The sequence below is a fragment of the Gopherus evgoodei genome, chromosome 1 (genome assembly GCF_007399415.2).
Source record: "Gopherus evgoodei ecotype Sinaloan lineage chromosome 1, rGopEvg1_v1.p, whole genome shotgun sequence".
In the NCBI taxonomy this organism is placed as follows: Eukaryota; Metazoa; Chordata; order Testudines; family Testudinidae; genus Gopherus; species Gopherus evgoodei.
The window spans coordinates 189,998,439-190,017,340 of NC_044322.1; the positions used below are offsets into that span (position 1 = coordinate 189,998,439).

The window sequence follows — 18,902 nt, forward strand, 5'->3', positions numbered from 1 at the left end:
CGGATCGCTTTAAGGGAACTGTGTTGTTTGGACTTCTGAGTAACCTGTCAGGTAATAAAGAAGCTGTCTATGCTAGCTTGGTAAAACTAGGTATTGGAATATCCACCAGCTTTATGGATCGTCTGCCCCATTCTTTTCAGTTCACTCTAATTGAGTGACCACAGTTGACTCCCAACTAGGACCCCAGTCACAATCTTCCTTTACTAATTTGTTTTCCTCTAATTATTGTATTCTTACCATGAGATTATTTACTAATTCTTTCCCTTCCAATACCTCCTTTTGTGAGATAACAATCTGGATAACCTGTGCCAGCACAGTAGCTCTCAAGAGTGTCAACTTCTGCTTTTAGATTAGCTAATTCTTCTTTTTATCCTTTTTTCCCTCTTAAACACTTGTACTTCTGCATCTAAAGCCACTGCTACCATTTGTAATTCTTGTAAAGCAGCCTTTTTTTCTTTGCCTTTTTGTTTGGAGTCCCTGAAAAGGTTCTGAGAAAAAGGGAATCTTTCTCTGGCTTAACCCATTGATTCCACTGCTCACATAGCTTGTGCTATGAACCAGACCCAGTAAAAGCACCAGGTTTCCAAGTATTTTAAAACAAACAATCTTCTAATTCTGTTTTTCCTAACATTACTTCCAAATTACTGTTACCACTTGACTCTCCTTTCTTTGCTGGCATTTTGATGTTATTATACGCACTTAGACAGGTACTAAGACCAGAGTCCTAAGTTCCCTGAATAACTCACTGATTATGGCAGAAACATACACTCTCCTTGCTTGCAGGATTGTGGTTGTGCTCCTTATGAGATGAGTCCTTGGGGGATCACTTGCAATCACTGGAACCACTCCTGGGGAATTACAACCATGACAACCCATGGTTTCTGTCGAGTTACAACCACTCTTGAGTCTTTATGGGACCTAATGCAATTGACCAGTCTCTGGTTCTTCCTACTTGCTGTTACTCTTGGGGTTGCGTCTATGGTCCTGTAACAGAGCCTCCTCAGTCCTGTTTCTGTCTCCATCTAACACCATGCAGAGACCCTTGTGCTGGTTCAACACTCTGTGCAGTTTATTTATAATTGAGTCCCACCATCTTCACAGCATACCAAGCACCTTTACAACCAGGGAGAGAGCAATCTCTCTCTACCACTCACTACTCACTTTACCTCTTTTCACTTCCTTCCTGTGCCTATTTGTGAGCTCTGGCTAGTGGCTTAATTAGCCTTTCTGCCCTGCCCCACAAACTAGGCACAGGTCTGCCTCGTCAGCTCCAATCTGCTATGCCTGACGGGAGCTGCTGTGAACAGAGTGCTGACTCAGGGGTTCGTACCTAGCACTCTGTCACACACCTCCCCCCTTATCTAACCACAAGGTTCTTCTTTCCCTGTGCTTTCTCTCCCGTTCTTGAAGATGGCTTCAAGAATACCTACATAATTTCCATTCTGAGGAGAGACTGTATGTTCCTCCCTTCCTCTAAACCAGGGGGGTCTCAAACTCAATTTATCTTAGGGCCAGTGCCAGCCCTCAAATCCTCCCAGTGGGCCAATGTTACTCATGCCACCCAGAACCCACCCCCCACCTGCCTAAGGCTCTGAGAGGGAGTTTGGGTGGGGAAGGAGGTCTGGGGTGTAGGCTCTGGGATGGAGTTGGGATGCTGGATGCAGGCTCTGAGATGGAGTTTGGGTTCTGGGGCAGGGGGTGGGTTTGCAGGCTCTGGGAGGGAGTTTGGGGGTGGGAAAGGTGTGTGGGGAGAGGGAGGGGGTGCAGGCTCTGGGAGGGAGTTTGGGGGTGGGAGGGGTGTGTGGGGACGGGGTGCAGGCTCTGGGAGGGAGTTTGGGGGTGGGAGGGATGTGTGGGGAGGGGGGTGCAGGTTCTAGGAGGGGGTCGGGAGGTGCAGCGCTTACCTGGGGCTCCAAGGCAGGGCGGGCTAGGATGCCTCCACAAGCTGCTGCCCCCAGGCACTGCCCCCACAGCTTCCCATTGGCGGCGGGGGCAGCGTGCAGAAGCACAGACCCACCCTGAGGCCACAGGGAGGAGCCGGCAGCCCCTGGAGCAAGCAGGCAGATGCCGCTCAGCTCCACTGCACTGCTTGGGTCCTGGGCCATTGTAAATGGCCTGGGGCAGAAGCACCCAGGGGCAGCAGGTGGGACCAAAGGAGAGACCTGGCCCCAAAACTGCTGGAGCCCCACAGGCCACATTGGGGAGGTTTGTGGGCCACAAGTTTGAGACCCCTGCTCTAAACGCTAAACCATGTTCAGCGAGGAACTTACCAACTACCACAATACACTTTTAAACTTCCTTCAAGTAGGCAGTTTGTGTTAGAAGCAGGGCGCAGCCATACCATCTCCCTGTGAATGTGATTCTTCCCTTGCAAATCGGTTAGCTATGCAACCTGGCTAGTCAAATAATCATGGCATTATGAAGTTCTACACTGTTTTCATAAGAACAAGCCTTCTCTCCTTTTTTCCAGTTGGAAAAGACAGGCGCTACAACGGGGCTAAGATTGTTAGGTGAGGAAATGAGTTTGCATATGAAACAGAATACTGTTCATGTGGATTTAGAATACATCAAGCCATGCCTTTGATAATGTGATCCATTTGGTAATTTTTACTCAAAGAGAGACAAGAGAGATCTTTTCTGACGTTTATACTGCTGCTCAGAAGCTATAAATTTGTCATTGTGATTCTGAAGATGGAGCAGACCTTTCTCAATACATTGGGCATGAAATTCCTCTGCTATCAAAGCAGGCCATTGAACTGGATATTGTTCAACACTAATGGCAATGTTATTCTCTTTATCACTGCTATTCTCTTTGCCTTCTGTACAGTGGGAGGAAAAATGGGTCATCATTTTCAGTATCACTTTTGTCCTGGATTTCAAGAACATTTGCTTTTCTTCTGCCCAGGGCCGGCCTTAGGATTTATGGTGCCCTAGGCGAGATTATTAAACTGGTGCCCCTGTGCCTGATCTGCTCTTAGCAACACAAACATAAGCTTACAGTATTGGAAAACTTGCCACATTCACATTATTAAAACCAGTTTAACTTAATTAAGCACACTGTAATGCTCATGGACTAGCACTAAAGAAGCAGCACTATAGAAAAAATTCTGATGACAGAATGATGCAAATTTTTTTTTAATTTATCAAAATTTTATTGGAAATTTATATGAAGAGGTATTGAAACAAAGATTTGTTTTTAATTAAAAGCAATCTTTCTGGCTTTTTTGGCTGCAAAATCAGTAATAATGTCATCGTATGACAAAGACAAAGTCGTGTCTTGTTTGATTGCAAGAATAGCAAGACCAGTTAAGCGTTCCTGACTCATTGTAGAGCGGAGATAGTTTTTAATGAGCTTTAGTTTTGAGAAACTCCGTTCTCCTGATGCTACTGTTAAAGGAATTGTCAGTAGAATACGAGTGGCAATATACACATTAGGATATATGTCAACAAGTTTGCGGGTATGAATAAACTGTACAATGTCCATCACCGATTTTGCATGTGGCAACATTGATGACAGTGTACTCAATTCTTCGTACAGTTCAAGTCCATTTAAATCAAAACTATCACCGTGCTTCAGGAGGCTCTCTAGGTTCTTGCACTTTGTCATTAGTTGCTCTTGTTTTCCTATTTCGTTGAATTTAGTTATGTCATACAAAAATCCAAACTGTTCATGGTGTACTTGCAAGGTATTAAACCTTTCATCAACAGCAGATACTGCTTTATCCATCACAACATTAAAAAATTCAACCTCAAATTTCTTTTCTGGATCGTCTATGGGCATGATCTGCTGTACAGATTCTTCACAAAGAAGTCCCTGGCCTTTTTAACTCATATTAACTATGTATTTACTTTATGAAAGTTGGAGAAAACATTGTGAAAACGTAAAACATTGGCTGCCCAACTTCTGGGCTGGCAAAAGTTATACTGACTCACAGGGAAAAAAAAAAGCAGGAGAATCTTAGTACAACATATGGTCATTCTATACCAGGGGTCGGGTCGGCAACCTTTCAGAAGTGGTGTGCCAAGTTCACTGTAATTTAAGGTTTCTCGTGCCAGTAAAACATTTTAATGTTTGTAGAAGGTTTCTCTCTATGTCTATATTATATAAATAAACTATTGTTATTATCTGAGGTCTTGGCCACTGGTCCTGCTCAGGCCACTGCCAGCTGAGTAAATGAAACCCCAAACCGGCAGTGGGCTGGTGGCTGGAACCCTAGACAAGGATCCCAGGCCCTGCTCAGCCCGCTGCTGGTCTGGGGTTCTGACCACCAACTCCTGCCAGCCAGGATCCCAGCCGCCAACCCCCCCTCAGCCCGCTACCAGCCTGGGATTCTGCTCACCCAGGCTGGCAGGAGGTAGAGTGGGGCTGGCGGCTGAGCTCCTGACTGGCAAGGGGCCGGCAGCCGGAACCCTGGAGTAGCAGTAGGCTGAGTGCTGCTGGCACCCCAGACTGGCAGCAGACTGAGCCACTCAACCCCCCATCGGCCCTGCTCAGCCCGCCACCAGCCCACTCAGCCCGCTGCCGGCTGAGTGAGTGGAACCCCAGGCTGACAACAGGTTGAGTGGTTCAGCTGGCCCGCTCAGCCCACTGCCAGCCTGGAGTTCCTTGGGGGTCCCCAGGCCAGCAGCAGGTGCTGAGTGGGGCCAATGGCAGGTATCCCAGCTGGCAATAGGGCAGCAGCCGGAATCCCAGAGCAGTGATGGGCTGAGCCGCTCAGCCTGCTGCTGCATACCATCAAAAATCAGCTCACCTGCCACCTTTGACACGTGTGCTGTAGGTTGCCGACCCCTGCTTTATACACTAGTAAGGAGATGAGCATATTACAGTTGTTGGAGGGCTCTTATCAGGAGTAACAGGCTATAGAAAAGTCAGTCAACATTTTTTGTTTCTCTGATGAAAACTGGCCCACTCCCTGCCTCAAACCAAATCTGTCACTAATAATTGTCAACAACTTAATTTTCTGTTTTTGGCTAAGATATTGATTTTTTTAAAAAAAAATATTGAAATTGGATTCAGGATTGTTAGCAAGAATTTTTGGCAAACAAAGTTGTTAAATGACAATCTAAATGGCAACACAGTACTGCTTTCATGCTTGGCTCACCCCCAAAAGCTGCAGTAGAGGAGGAGATAGGTGGAAAACTGCAGGATCCCAAAATCCACCTCTTGGGGTGCAGACTGGCAACAGCAGCAGCAAACCCTCAGGTCCAATCACACGCCAATGGGCACCACCACCAGCCTTATGGACCATGGTGCAGTTAGCACAGCGTCTGATCTCAGGGACAGGGCACCCATGGAGCCACAGCAGCTCATCCTGCCCTGTGCAGCTCCCCCCGGATGAGATGGATCGCTGGCAGCTGCCAGCCTGGGGGAGAGGCGCTCCCCAGCTAGGGTGGCCAGATCCAGATGTCCTGATTTTATAGGGCCAGTCCCGATATTTGGGGCTTTGTCTTATATAGGCACCAATTACCCCCACCTAGAGTGACCAGAAAGAAAGTGTGTAAAATCAGGACAGGGATGGGTGGGGGTGGGGGAGTAAAAGGAGCCTATATAAGAAAAAGACCCCAAAATTGGGACTGTCCCTATAAAATAGGGATATCTGCTCACCCTACCCCAATCCCCTATCCTGATTTTTCACACATCTGGCTAACCCCAGCCAAGCCCTGTGTGACATTCCAATTCTGGCTGCCTGCCGAGGAAGTGAGTTACTTCCACTTTCATTCCTCAGCAGGCAGCCAGCCAGCTGCCTCCTCTCCCCTCCCCCGCAGCACCTCACCCAACCCAGCCCTGACGGAGGGGAGGGAGGAGAGAGAGAGGGGTGCTCCTGGGGAGGAGGGAGAAAGGAGGGGGTGCTCCGTGGGGCAGGGGGGAGAAGAATGGATGTTATGGGAGACAACAAAGGTTACTGGTTCCAGAGCCACAGAGCCTGCCTCACCTGACCTCAGCCGGGGGGAAAGAGTCACACTCACAGGTGAGCTCCTTTCCCAACCCCCACCCCCTCCCCTTCCCAGAGACCCCAGCAGCCAATCCCATTCCTCAGACTGTGCTGCATTCGGCTCTCTCTAGGACCCAGCAGCCCTGCTTCTACACTGTCTGGGCTGCCTGCAGCGTGGTGCCCCCAGGGAGAGTGAGGCCACTGCCTACTCTGCCTATGCCTAAGGACGGCCCTGCTTCTGCCCTCTCCTGAGGGAACAAATTCATATGTATATATCAGTGGTTCCCAAACTCGTTCCGCTGCGTGTGCAGGGAAAGGCCCTGCACAAGCGGGGGAACAAGTTTGGGAACCACTTGTATATATCTTCCCTTTGATAATCATTTCTGAGAGACTGCCCAGCTTCTTTGGAAGATGATTCTGAAGTAGTACTAGCAAAGAAAGAGTAAGTTTTGGTAATTTGCTTACAGTTTTCTCTCTCTCTAACTTAGTTTTCCTTTTCGCTGCTCCACTTGGGAATTAAAACAATACTAAAGAAGTACTGGGCAGTGCTGCCATTAGCAGACAGCGATTAGCGCTTCCAATTCACACACCAGCAACTGAAAGTCTGAAAAAAATTAAACTCTAACTGAAAGCTTAAGAACAAAATCAGTGTCAGCAAGGGGCATCTATGTTTTAAGTTGTTTTTCTTTTCTTTTTAGAGTTAGAATACATATAATGAAATCTCCCTTGTATAGAGTCTATATGTGATGGATTGGAGGCCTCCCAGAAAAGCAGAGGCTTAAGGGATGCAGTTCCCTCAGCCCTGCTTTAATCCAGTATTGTGTAGTTAGGACATAAAAAACGTGTTTGTGCAACAAGGTGAGCCAATCCTTGCCTTGAGGCCAAAAGTATGAAAATGAGCAACTCTGGGGGCAGTGTGGGTGCCAATCAGCTTGAACCCTCTTGTAGCAACTGGGAGAGGATAATGTTCACAGGTATGAGACCTTACTCAAGGTTCCAGCAACCCTTACTTGATCATTCATTTGGACTCTTAGGGTATGGCTACACTTGCACTTAAGTTTCAAGTGTGGTCGCAGCGCTGCACGTACTCCACATCCTCTACGGGTGTAGCTTGCAGCGCTGGGAGCCGCGCTCCCAGCGCTGCGGCACTGTTTACACTGGCGCTTTACAGCGCTGTATCTTGCAGCGCTCAGGGGGTGTATTTTTTCACACCCCTGAGGGCGAAAGTTGCAGCACTGTAAAGCGCCAGTGTAGCCAAGGCCTCAATCCTTTAGTTGAAGCGTTTAAATACCTCTTTTGGCTGGGGAGAGGGTTCTAAAAATGTGCTATGGATTTAAAATGAGGCTGGAAGCATGACAGGAGCAGACAGAGTTTATAACTCACACACAATTCAGAGAAACCACCAATTTAAATTCTCTGTCTGGATGATCTGCCAGGAGAGAGACAGCAGCATCTCCCAACCAATAGGGATGGAAATGTGTATCCTAAATCATGACATCACTATTGGTATGCCTCCTTAGCTGCTTCTAAACAATCAGGTTCAGAATTGTGCCTGTCCCAAGCGACTCGCAAGCTAAAGGACCTGCATGCAGCAAACTCTGGAGCAGGAGAACCATCCTTGGAAGCAGAGATGAAGTACCTGTTGATAGTGGGGGTGGAGTGGAGGGCAGAGTGAGGGAGACACTACAGAGCATGATACACTGAGATTTCAGCAAAAAGAGAGACTCCCTTTAGGGAGTCTGTAACACAGAAGCAGGTAGGTATATGCCACGCTGCAATGTTAGCTATAGACATGGGCGATGGGTAAGACTGCGAGTCTTTCATTCAGGTCACAGAAGTCATGGATTCCATGACTTTCCGGGACTTCTGCAGCAGTTGGTGCAGCTGACCCTGGGGCCACCTGAGCAGCTGGGGCAGCCTTGGGGCCAGCCACACTGGCCACCGCTTGGGTGGCCCCAGGCAGTTGATCCCAGGTGCTGACCCAGAGCAGCAATCCAGAAGCAGCAGTGGTGCCCTGGGCTGCCCCCTTCCCCCCCCAGCAGCAGAAACAGGACCCCAGGACACTGCTCCCCCAGCTGCTGCACCAGTGGCAGGGCTCTAGGGCATCGCCCTCCACTCAGAGAAGCAGCAGCGGGGGGAAGGGTGCACTGGGCCACCCTTCAGCAGCAGTGGGGCCCCAGAGCACCTCCCGAGGAGCGGCAGGGCCCCAGAGCATCCCCATAAAGGAGCAGCAGTGTCCTCCAGAGCATCACCCCCAGAGCAGTAGTGTCCATGGAAGTGCCCCCCCAGCACCTAAATTTAGTTAGGGTTATTTTTAGTAAAAGTCATGGACATGTCAGGGGCTGTGACTTTTTTGTTTACTGCCCATGACCTGTCCATGACTTTTACTAAAAATACCAGAGTAAATCGTAGCCTTAGTGATGGGTGAACCACAGGCTCAGGGAGGCTAGCCCCCAGCTTGGCCTTCCCCTTCTGCCCGAGCCCCCGCCCCTCCTGCCCCTCCCCCTAGCTCCCTTCCCCCAGCCCAGAGCACCCGGTGCCGTGGCCCCAGCTCCAGTGCCCTCAGCTGTCCCACCCACTCCTGAGCACAGGGCAGGAAGCTCCAGTGCCTCCAGTCCTAGAGTGCCAGGTGCCAGCACCCTCCGCCCTGGAGCCCCGGGTGGCGCAGCCCCAGTGCCCAGGGGCATCTCAGCACTGGGCAACCTCAGCCACCCCAAGTCCCAGCAACAGGCCAGCCACCCCAGCCCCAGCACTCTTCCCAGAAGAGGAGCAGCCTGCTTGGGCTGGGGCCAAGGGGAAACAGCAAGCAGGAGGGGGCCTTGGGACGGAGTGTAGGCATGGCCACACAGGGCTGTTTGGGGAAGCATAGGCCTATGATATGGGCCTCCTACAGCTATAGCTCTAGAATAATCAGCTTTCTCTGAGCATTCCAAAGGTGAAAAGAAAACCTCAATCATTTGGGGACTTCTCTGGTCCCCGCCCCTAGGGTAGCTTGGTTTTTCTGATTGAGTGTTCCTTACAAGAAGAACAAGGGAGCCTGATTCTCAGCAATAGCTTAGGACTCTCTCAAACTCTTGATTTGGGTAGGGGAAGCAGCTCTCTTCACTGTGCTTTCAAAACTTACTAAGCATCATGGGTAAGATAATTGTAGTTTTTTAGGTGATTTATGAAAGCAGATCGGGATTGGAATGGGATGTGGGGGAAGATGGAATGGGAAACAGACAAGATGACCTCACCGTTTACTTTTACCTGGTTCTTCTCTTGCTGACTACATGTTTTCAGTTCGTTAGCTTGTTTCTGCGGCTAAAATGAATATACTTGGAATATTTTAAACTAGGGGGGATTGCAGGTCTTTGTCTCTTTCCTCTGTTCTCTTCAGCAGTTCCTCTGCTGTGCTTATTTTGTTGGAAGCTGCAGTGCTTTTGTCCTTCATGCACCTTGTGCTGCAATGCAGCTGAGTGCTCCATAGATGACTTAATCTCTGCACTTCACCTCAGTGTGATACTGACGCTCAGTAGCTCTAAATCAACTCCTCTGCATAGCCTGGCTCATGTTCGCTTCCTGGTGTTTCTCTAAAATAGTTCCTCTCAAAACTGATGTTCCCCGCCTCCAGGCTCTGTCTGTGCAGACTGTATATATAGGAAATGCTGCAATCTGACAGGTCTGATTCACACAGCTTCCCTCGGTCCTTTCACAGAAGTGCTCTGAAATGAGGAATGACCATTTTAACAGCCTCTGAGATGCTGTATTATGAAATGCATCAGCTGGGGCAAAACTGTGTCTAGTTCCTTTGGTTGAGTAATTGAAGTAGGAATAATTCCAATTGTGTTTCAGCCACATTTCTGTTCCCTTCTAAATCTCTCGTTTTTCCTCACTTGCTTCCTCAGAAGCAAGAAGAGGAGATGGAAGCAGAGGAGCAGGAAGAGAATCGTCGGTTTGATTTGGAGAAGATGAAGATCACAGAGGGAGGAAATATGGTGAGCAAAAGGCCTACTAAGTCTGGTAGACCTGCACGAGGAACAAAAGGTAGAAGAGTAATGTTGTCTTGTGGTTAATACCTGGGACTGGAAGAAAGGGCATCTGGATTCCATTTCCAGCTCTACTACAGATTCTGTGATATTGGGCAATTCACTTAATCTCCCTGTGCCTCTGTTTCTCATCCATACATTGAGGGAGGATACTTGCCAGACTCACTGAGGAATTGAGGCTTAATTTAATGTCTGAAGTTCTTGAGTTTTAAAGTACTTTATACAAGCAAAATGTTGTTGAGTTGTTCAGTTCTAAAATGATGATTGTGCATGAACTTATGTAATTCGTATACATCTGTCATGTGGTCTGGGTGACATAGTGAGCTTTTACATGATGCATTTTACATCAGGCCACTTGGTTGCCTAAATATGGATTTAAATAGTCTAATTTTGGCATCTTTAAAAAAAAAACTTGGCTGTATTTTCTAGAGGTTTGCCCTTTCTAGTTTCAAATGATGGGGCTTTTGCCTCTTCCTTTAGCAAGCTAATTTGCATTCTAATAAACAATTACTGATAGCCTAAATTTGCCTTTTATCCCTTTCATCATTTTACTCTCATTCATACCCTGAGGTTCAGATTAGATCATTCCTTTCCCTTCATGTGGGTGCTTGTGATTATTAGATCTGACACTCATCCTCCTTTTGCTGTCACTTTCATTTTTTAAATGTTCCTCTTTCCTGCCACTCTAGATATTTCATATGGGTGTAGTTTTTAGAGGCTCACCTGACTCTGGATTTTGTTACAAATGTGAAACTTGAGCCAGGCCCTGTAGGGAGGAATGGTGTCTAGTGGGAAATGGGTAATTGGTTTTACCTATCATCTCTATTAAAGACATTGAAGGAGTAAACAGCATGTTCATGAAACGTGATGTCAAAGAGCACACCTCCTCTGTAGCATCCTCTGCTGGCCAGGGATGGCTGTGCAGCACCCTGCCTCAGTTTCCCCTTCACAGGTTCCCAGAAGTAATCCCTAGAGGCATATGTCCAATAGCCACACCTCTTCTTGGTGACTGGGTTATTAGCATAAAATAAACCCAAAGTGAAATCTATCCTCACCCCTTCATTCCCTGTGGACAGGGTTGATGGGGAGGTTCCAAACTCGTCTTGGGACAAGACTTTCTGTCCTCTCCAGCCACTCTCCTCAAAGGGGTGGAGGAGGGTGAGCTCCAGGAAGGAGTTGGAAACAATCTTTTTTTCTGTCTGAGGTGTGTTGCAAATACTAGAGAAAATAGAAGTACTCAAAGAGAAAAACAAAATTTAAATAGATCTTAGGAGGAGAGAATAAGCAAAACTGCAGTATTCAACCGGAGGGAGAAACCTGGAAAACACAGAGGCCTAAAAAGCCATAAAGTGAGAAGAAGGAAATAAGACATAAATTTGGAATATCATGATAGCAGAATAGGCCAGTGCAATTATAAATGACTCTCACACACACACAAGTGGCACAGATCAGGAAGGCAATAATCCCTCTGTCTCTGATGCAACTGCATCAGGAATACTGCAGTCAGTTCTGGTTACCATAGGCGACACTCAACCTGACCTGGGGCCAGTTCAGCACCCTGAGGTCTTCCCTAACTTGTCACCTGGCTGCAGTTGCCCGGGTGGCTGCCAGTACACAAAATAACTAGGGTACTCCACCTATTCTGCCTTCATGCAGCCTGCCCCAAAATGTTCCTTGCACAGAGGGGTACTGTTGGGGCTTCCACACAGGGTTTCCTATGCCAGGGATACTCCTGGGGGAGGGAGCTACACAGCCCACTTGCATTGGCTCAGCTTGTGCAACAGAGCTGAATCAGGTCCCTGATTACCAGAAAGGAATCAAGGAATTAGAGTTCAGAGAGAAGCAACAAAAATGTTCATGGGTCTGGGGGGGACCTTGACCAAAGGAAGATAAAAAGTACCACTTTGGAGGGGAGACAATTTTCTACCAAAAAGAGAACAGGAGTACTTGTGGCACCTTAGAGACTATTTGAAGGGTTCAAACAGGGAGGAGGCAGAGGAATTATTTAGGTAGGCACAGGGGAGTATTTCTAGGAGTGATGAGATGAAAAAAGGAAGAAATTTAGTATGAATATCAGAAAAGACATTCTGAGAGACTGACTAGCATGTGGAATAATGTCCCAAGGGAAAAGTAGGGGTGCCATCGCTTGGAACACTTAAAACTACACTGAATGGTGCACTATTGTTCTGTAGGGAGCAATCTTGCTCTGGCAGAAGACTTAGGGTGACCAGACGGCAAATGTAAAAAATCAGGACGTGGGGTGGGGGGTAATAGGAGCCTATATACGAAAAAAACAAACAAAATCAGGACTGTCCCTATAAAATCTAGACATCTGGTCACCCTAGATAGACTAGACATGACACAACAAATCTGTTTCACTTCCAGCTTCAATAATTCTATGACAGGTTCATGAACCTTTCAAAGGTACTTGAGCCTACTTATGACTCCACCATTCACACTTGTCACAGGGTTCAAATACAAGGCTAGGTGAAATTCAATGGTTTCCACTAACTTCATGTTGAGAATTTAGGTTTCCTGGAAACCAAAACCCAGTTGGAAGGAGGGAGTGGTTAATAACTCTAAGGCTGAAAGGGAGGAAATTGTTCATGCAAAATAAAACTCATTCTAGTCCTCTTCCACTTATTTTCTTGCTTGTCTCCTGCATCAGACATACCATGCTAGTGGTGTCTTGTGCAGGCACTGTGCAAGGATCCTACCCACAGTGTTGGAAGGACTTTTTACTCTGCCTCTGCTCCTTGTCCTGTGACTGAGCAGTCGGATTGTTGCAGGCCAACAGGCACTGAGTAGGAATTCTTGTTTCAGATGCTGATGACCTTTGATGAGGAGGTTTTGTATTTCTGCGAGGCAGAGTGGGGCTCTTGGATGAAGAGCAGAGGGAAATCTACAAGGATGTCATACAGGAAAATTAATCTCCCTGGGTAAGACTCTCATATATGTAAGAAGCTGTGCAGTCTCTGAAGTGTCTATGGCCAGCTTCTGCTCAGTGTCCTTCCCTGCCCCCTTAGAATTAGAAAATCAGTCCCTATGGTACCCAGAATCACTGCAAGAACAGACCATTCTCTCCATACCAACTCCCTTTCAAAGGCGGATTCTGAAATACTGCAGTGGAGCTAATTCCCAGAGCTTTCTATTGAGACAGAATAGAGGGATAGACTAGACATGACATAACAGATCTGTTTCACTTATTCTCACCATTGTATTACCTACTAAGATTGGCTTTGTCTTTGCAAAAGGGAAAATTCCTGTGGGAAGAGCCATAGGGCTCATTCTTGAATACAAAACCAGAGTCTCTCTGCAGGCTTAGAAATGGGCAAGTGATTTAATTTTTTACACTGTGTCAGTTGTCTTATTTTCCTGTGTGTAGAGATCCCTGATTCTCCGTCAGAGATTACAACACATCTCCTAACAGTTATTTACTCTTCCAGCAGGACTCGTGACAATCTTCTCTCTATTTGGATTACACCCTTGCCTCTGGTAAAACAATATGGGCTTATAAAAGTCATGATCATTCTTTGTGACAAGTACTCAAACATTAGCCAGCTCTTAAAACATCTTTTCCAATGACCAGGATTTCCGATTCCGAAGCCTGAGATGATAGCCCAGGTGGAAAGAGGGAAAGCCATTTGTCCCAGATCTCCAGCACTCTGAGGAAACGGAGATCCTGATGGTCAACTGCACAGGTGAGGCAACGAGTGAAGTAAAAACCTGGGAATCTAATAATAATAACTCTGCTCTCTTTCATCTTGTTAGCTGATGTGCGATGGCCAAGTCTGCATCCTGTTATCCATGTGCAATAGCAAAAAGAAAATGTCATGATTCTTACCCTGAATCATGGAAACAAACCTGATAATCAGTTTCATTACATAGTCACAATATCAGGTTCTATGCTTATAGCATTTCTAATTAAAAAAAAAAACAGCTAAACTTCTCTATTAGAAAAGAGAATGATTTGATTTACCAAAGATTAAAAATAAGTTAGCTGTCTGATTCTCCCATGGTAGTCATGGATGGCAGTAGGATAGGTGTCTCGAAGTGGTAAAGCAAAAAAAAATAAAAATAAAATAAATAAAAAATAAAGGGAGTGGGTGTAGAGTTAACTAATTTTGGTCTTCCGAGGAAAAAAGCTGCCGCTCTGCTACCACATCCCATGATCTATAGCAGAATCTTATTTGTTATATCTTTGTGCATGAGTCCCTGAATATTTATCCAATAATGTAACCATTATTCCCTTCACAGAGTTGATTAACCTGCAAAAGTAAACATTGTTGACAGAACTATCCATTTCAGGTTCTCTTTATGCTCTCTCTATATCCTATTATCTCTTCCCCCTTGGCTGCTTACTCCTTCTCAGGGTCCCTCTGTCTCTTGTCTCTTCCCCCTCACTCCTCTTCTCTCCTCCCAAAGAACCACAGACTTAAGTTACATTTCTCAAACATGAACCACAGATAGGTGTAAACTGGGTTTGGAGGTGAACGAGGGAGCATTCTTGCCCCTTCCTGCAGTGCACCTTAGGAGTCATGCTTTGTTTGGCTGTCTCCATCATTCTTCCTCTTTCTTGTTTCCTCTGCTTTCCCTTGTCTCCTGATCTCCACTGCACTCTGGCACAATCTGATTTATGCTATTTATCCCCTTCAACCCTAGAACCTAATTCTAGCTCCTACAACCCTTCCTTGAAAAGGCCCGAGTGATATGTAGACCTCCTCCACTACAACCCTGATCCATTCCAATCCCTCTTCTACCCATTTCCAGAACCTCAAAAATCCCTTTATTGGCCAGGCTTCTTAATCCACTGTCCCCCATCCTGCACCCAGAACCTTAAACCTTGCCAGATGCCCTACAACCTTCTCACAGGAAGGTCTAATAAGTAGGCCTCCTTCACCACAAACCTAATCCAGTCCCTGTCCCACCCATCCACAGGTCTCAAAAGTTTCATCTGTCCACCCTGCAAGCCTTTGGAGAGAGAGATTCTTCTTCCATTTGCAAACCACGCTAATGACTGGGTTGAACTTCGAAGATTTTCTTTAAGGAAACAGCATAGGAGACTCAGGGTGGGATCCACTTCGGTGCTCTGACACTCAGCAGTACAACACCTAACTCTTAGGCGCCTGGAAAAAAAATACAGGAACAACACTGTGATCCACATAGCCTGAATTAGGCACGTTGGTTCCCTGTACAATGAATGAGGAGAGCTAGGCGCCTAAGAATGCGATCCACAAAATCTAGCAAGCTAGGTGTGGACTCACCTAATCTAGCCAAAGGGAAATGCTGACTATTTACTTAGCAGCACCCTTCTCTGAGACACCTAAGTCTGGGGAGCAGGGAGGTGCCTATATGTGCTTAGTGATCCACGAACAGGAACCAGCCACCTAGAGCCATGTCACTTAGGCACCTAAGCTGCTTCTTGAGGGAATGCATTAAGCTGTTCCCTTGCTCTACACAAAATGGCCAGAGGAGGCGGCATTGGTGGTGCCCACCTTACAACTTTTACGTCAGTGATTAGTAAGGCTGCCCAGAGGATTCAGAGGGCCTGGGGCAAAGCAATTTCGAGAGCCCCTTCAATAAAAAAAAAGCTGCAATACTATAGAATACTATATTCTTGTGGGGGGCCCCTGCGGGGCCCAGGGGTTGGGGCTGATTACCCCACTTGCCCCCTCCCTCTAGGCAGCCCTGGTGATGAGAGCACTCATCAGGGATGTGGGAGACCTAGGTTTAGTTCTCCTGCCTTGGGCAGGCTGGGGGGGAGAAAATCTGAACAGAAGTCTCCTACCTCAGAAGAGTGCTCTAGCCACTTGGCTATGAGATATTCTGCTGTAGGGCTCTCTCTGTCTCTCCTGTGGAAGCTGTTCCACTGTGGATAAATAATTAAAGTGACTGGAGCAGGGGGCCTGGACCCAGTGTCTCCCACCTACTGGTGGGTGCCCTAACACTAGTCTACAGAGTAATTTCACTCTCTCCAGCCCCAATGACTGGATCCAAAGTTCAGGAGCCGCTTGTCCAGTCTGCTTCAAACTTGGTAGAAAACTTCTACCTCAATCACTGATCAAACCTCCTAATTTTGAGGCCAATTTGACTTTTTTGTGAATTCTTGACCTGGATGCCAAAATTGAGCTAATGATGGAAACCCAGTTTCTGCTTTCTCTGTAGAGATTACCATCACTCCCTAATAGCACTGAAAACTGATTCTATTACAAATTGCGTCTGGCTGTCACCACTCCCAAATTCATGCTTTGTAGACCATGAATTGTACATTCACACAGGCACAGAGAACGAATAGTGGGGAGTCAGGCAGTAACAGGACACCACTCATTTGTGTGTGGCAGAAATGGAATGGAAGAAAGGTGCTGGTTTTGTTTTTTAAAGCAGATGAAGACAGAGAGCACTTAACATTCAGACCTGTCCCACGTTGCTGCAGTGTGGTGCACATTAGTCACCTGTCAGTGGAATTTGGGAGGGGATTTTTTGCACTCAGGGAAGGAAGGGGATAAGGAGTGGTACCTCAGATCCAGAAAACAAGGTGATGGTTTTCTCAGACATTCGCTGTATTAGAAAAGGGATGTCACATCACTGAAGGATGGATGGATGGATGATGAATTGTCCGTTTTGAGAGAAACTAACTTACAAAGAGGCTCCCGTAGCAGTATCATGCATAGAACGTATCTGTCAATAAGTAGGCATCATATGCCATCCTTACCACAGCATGCTGCCCCTGGCATGGAGGATAAGTTCACCAATGGCTACTAGCCAAAATAGTCAGTGATGTAACTCCATGCTCTGGGTGTCCTTAAGCCTCTGACTGCCAGATGCTAGGACTGGATGACAGGGGATGGATTCTGTGATAATTACCCTGTTCTTCATTCCTTCTGAAGCACCTGGCTTTGGCCACTGTCAGAAGACAGGATACTGGGCTAGATGGACCATTTGTCTGACCCAGTATGGCCGTTCTTACGACAATTTCCAGATTCCGCTCCCAACCTGGGACTGGGCTTTGTCACCTAACTCAAATCTATGACAAGTCTGAGCCTAAACTTCATTGCTGAGCTCCACGGTCCTTAGGGTTTCCATCCAGGACCACGTCTTTTCTAGTTCCCTTTCTCTACAGAACTATTCCAATTTACCGTACACAGTGATAACCTAGGCAGAGTCAATGAGTTTACCTGCTACAGTGATTCAGTAGAATTTCAGCAGTTGTGTGCAGAGTTCTAATACCTACTAATAAGGTGAATCAAGAGGAGAGAGCCCTGCCACCCCTGCTAATAATACAGTGCAGGGGCTGTATATGGGAATGCATATGAAAGGGAGCACACATCTCCTGTCCAGCTGCCATTCAATACTGCATGGTACCCAGAAGTTATCAGTCATGGCTTTCCTCTGATTCTAAATGATTTTTAGCAAAAAAATCTTGTATTTGTGTGTTTATTCAGATGAGGGGGGTGGGGTGGGTTAATGGGAATAACTGCCATTCCAAGTCTTTCCCCAAAAAGGAAGAAAAATATTCTGGTCTCAGCCTTGGGATGATAGTGCTGGGGAGCTCAAATGACACAAAAATAATGCAAAGCAACTTCCTTTTGTGTAGTCCAAATGTCCGGAAAGAATCAAAACCAGGAACAGTATCACTGGGATTGCAGTTTCTGTCGGTGGCATAGACTTCAGTTTAGGGCATGTGATTTATTCATCAGTCACTACTCTTCTCCATACTGGCTTGCGGTATGGGGGAAAACTACAAATCTGCTAGTCTTCCTTCTTAGGACCCCTTCTCCCCCCAGAAGGCTCTGCTTCTGTCTTACTGGCTTTCCTCACTCAGACACAGTTGTCGGTTCCTCCCCTCAGCAGCTAAATGAATTCCAATTCATCAGGTAACCTCCTTTCTGCCCAGTAAAGGGGCTTAATCTCTCTTCCTGATTCCCTCAGGGACAGGGACATATATTTTGTCACAGGGATATGGAAGCTTATCTGGTCCCTTCTGAGGGCCAGGGTATTCATCTCTGGATATCGTTAATGTATTCACAGTTCTCTGGATTTGTGAAGAAACCAGTTTGCAGTTCCCCCTTTCCAATGTTCCCTTTCTCTCAAACATGGGGATTTTATCATCTCTGGATTCTCCTTTTATTGCAGGAAACTATGAGATTCTGCAGGAAGATCCTGATGAAGAAATGGAGCGGCCTAGAACATTATCAGGCAGCAGATCCAAAGGAATATTTCCCAGAGTCCTGAGGAGAGAGAGACCTCAGATGGTAAGCACATCTGTGGAGAAGACAGGCTGACCATCTGCACTGAGTATGGGAAGAGCTTCAGTCGGAGCTCATACCTTGCTGCACATAAGAGAATCCGCACGGGGAGAGACCCTTCCAATGAGCTGAATGTGGAAAAAGATTCACCGACAGATCAACTTGCAACCAGCACCAGAGAACCCACACCAGGGAGAAGCCCTACAGCTGCAAAGTGTGCGTGGAAAGCTTAGGCTTCAGATCAGCACTCAGCAAACACTTGAGAACCCATACAGGGGACAGACCATGCAAATGCATTGAGTGTGGGAAGAGCTCCGCCCTCGTTGAGCACCAGAGTACGCACAGAGGGGAGGAGCCCTAAAAGTGCAGAGAGTGCGGGAAACGCTTCCAGCAGAACTCGCATGTCACTAAACACCAGAGAATCCACACAAGAGGAAAAACCCTATTCATGTGAAGCATGCAGGAAAGGGTTCATGGAGCATTTGTACCTTACTAACCATCAGAGAATCCACATTAGGGAGAGACCCTTCACATGCAGGGTATGCAAGAAGTGCTTCAATTACAGCTCCACTCTCTTCAAACATCAAAGGACCCACACAGAGGAGAGACCCTTCCCATGTGCCGAGTGTAGGAAGGGCTTTCGTGGGAGCTCAGCCCTTACTCGGCATCTGAGAATGCACACGGGAGAGAGACCC

At 46.9% G+C, this 18,902-nt stretch overlaps 1 protein-coding gene across 4 annotated transcripts in view; it reads right to left on the reverse strand.

Annotated features, from left to right (window-relative positions):
* The window catches only part of LOC115659993, an 88,314-nt gene that overhangs the window by 66,820 nt on the left and 2,592 nt on the right, over positions 1-18,902 (reverse strand). For all 4 annotated transcript variants that reach the window (XR_004002693.1, XR_004002692.1, XR_004002690.1 and 1 more), the window contains one exon: positions 15,007-15,087. The gene's annotated coding sequence lies outside the window, so the exon portion shown is untranslated. Of the gene's footprint in view, positions 15,088-18,902 lie in introns of those variants that run through there.